This window comes from Primulina eburnea, chromosome 13 (assembly GCF_022965805.1).
Source record: "Primulina eburnea isolate SZY01 chromosome 13, ASM2296580v1, whole genome shotgun sequence".
In the NCBI taxonomy this organism is placed as follows: Eukaryota; Viridiplantae; Streptophyta; class Magnoliopsida; order Lamiales; family Gesneriaceae; genus Primulina; species Primulina eburnea.
Genome location: NC_133113.1, coordinates 6688809 through 6690947, shown reverse-complemented (window position 1 = coordinate 6690947; position 2139 = coordinate 6688809).

Below are 2139 nucleotides of genomic sequence, written 5' to 3'. Positions count from 1 at the left end.
CTTACAACTACTTGCATACAAGCAGCCAAAAATTACAACACCAAATGTTTTTTTTTTGTGGGGTTACAAAAAAGCAACAATGACGGAACGACTTATATGATATCACACACCAACTTCCACTACATTTCCCACAAAAATAATTCATACTACATTAATAAACAAACAACATTTTACTTACTTAGAAATTACAATAACAAGCACTAAAAACATCAATACCCACAATATTGAGCAGATGAAACCAAAGCAACAGCAAACAAGTTCGACAGATAAAGGTGTGTGCTCCACTGCATCATTTGGTGGAGCTGATGTGGTGGATGCCGTAACAGACTTGGTGTGCAAGTTTTGTTCCGGCTCAACTGTATCGGCATTCTTCAAAGTAAAGGACTGTGAAGAACAAGATGCATTGTATGATTCTGAGTGGCAACGCTGTAAAAAGGGGGAAGTAGGCTTTTGTGACCAATTTGAACCCATCTCAATTTCGAACATGGTTCATTGTTCGAAGAAACTTTTTGATACTCATCGTACCAAAAGAATCGGTTACGATGTTTCAAACCGACAGGACAGATAAAGTAATAGTGGTCGGGTCGTGTTGAATGTGGACCAGCTTCACGTAGTAACATAAACCCATTGCCACACTCGCACTGTGGGGGTGTCTTCACATCCATGAAAGCTATGCTAAAGAGTCAGTCAATTATTTTCTTAAATGAGATTCGTAGGTACACATATCTGTTTAAAAAAAAATTTGCGACCGAATTGATTATTCCTCACAAATGAAACTTCAAAAAAACAATAACTTTGTAAAATTGCTTCGCTCTTAAACGGAGAAGATGACAATGGCATCAATAAACGCAGAAAACAACAATAGTACAAGTTGATAATCATGTACCAAAAACAACGATACCAGCTGCAACCCATCTAAGTTCTTGTACACTGGTTAAATTATAGGTCGACATTTTTGCAGAATAAATGAAAGGAACTCAAAAAACGTTTGCACAACAAAAAAATACTTAATTTTCAAAGAAATACTCACAGTGACTTGCGATAAGATGGTTGTAGCACGATTCTCCTCCCGCGTAATACGTCCTCACGTAATGATTATTGCCATTTAGCACGATGAACTACCTGCAGAACCGAATTCATATCCTTCGGTTGTCGGATTCACACTAAACACAGCTACATCCACAAAATTTTGGAAACAAATGCGAAGTTCAATGAAAGGTGTTGACGGCTAGGGTTTTCTTCAGACACTATGCGAAGGATTCGTGGTGGGTGTTTGAAAAAAGTAGGTGTGAAATTATAAATTGTATTAATATATCAATGGGTATTTTTGGTATTTCAAATGGCCTAACTTTTCGAGTCACACAATTTAAAAAAGTCACCGAACACAAAATCTAATTTTAGCAAACCACACTAATCTTGGTCATCATATACTTAATCATTATGTATTAATCATTTCATTAATCATATCATCTCAACCAAACGATGCCTTAAAAATCATATTTTAATCATGAACAATTCATAAACATTTAAAAAAAATCATATTTTCAACATGACATGAAAATCGATGGGTCCATCTACATGAAACCACAGTACTGGGCGAGGAAATCAGTGGCGCTCTCACCGGTCAACTGAGCCTTGGCCTAACATGATCGAATAGAAATACGATCGTCGGGGCTCCTTCTGGGGCCTTCTCCCATAAATGGGCTCCCTCTGAGGCCTTCTCCACTCACGATATTCATATTCTTCCTCAAACCTCATAACCTCATATTCACAATAATGGAAACACGATCGTCGGGCTCCCACTGGGACCATCACCCTCACGACGTCGCCATTATTAACGAATTAGTCATAATCACTTCACTTCCTTCAACATTTTTCGTTCACATCACTTTATAAAAATCATCAATAACATAACATTTTTCATTTTTGAAACCAAGCATGCAACATGTATTTTAAATGTCTTCCGTAAATCATAAAAATTCCTTAAACACTTAAAAAATCATATTTTAATCATGAATAATTCATAACCATTTAAAAATAATCATATTTTCATAAAAACAGCATTTAGGGCACTGCCATGACCTTTACTAATTTCTAGGTGTAAAAAGACTGTTTTACCCCTAGACTCGACATTTTACG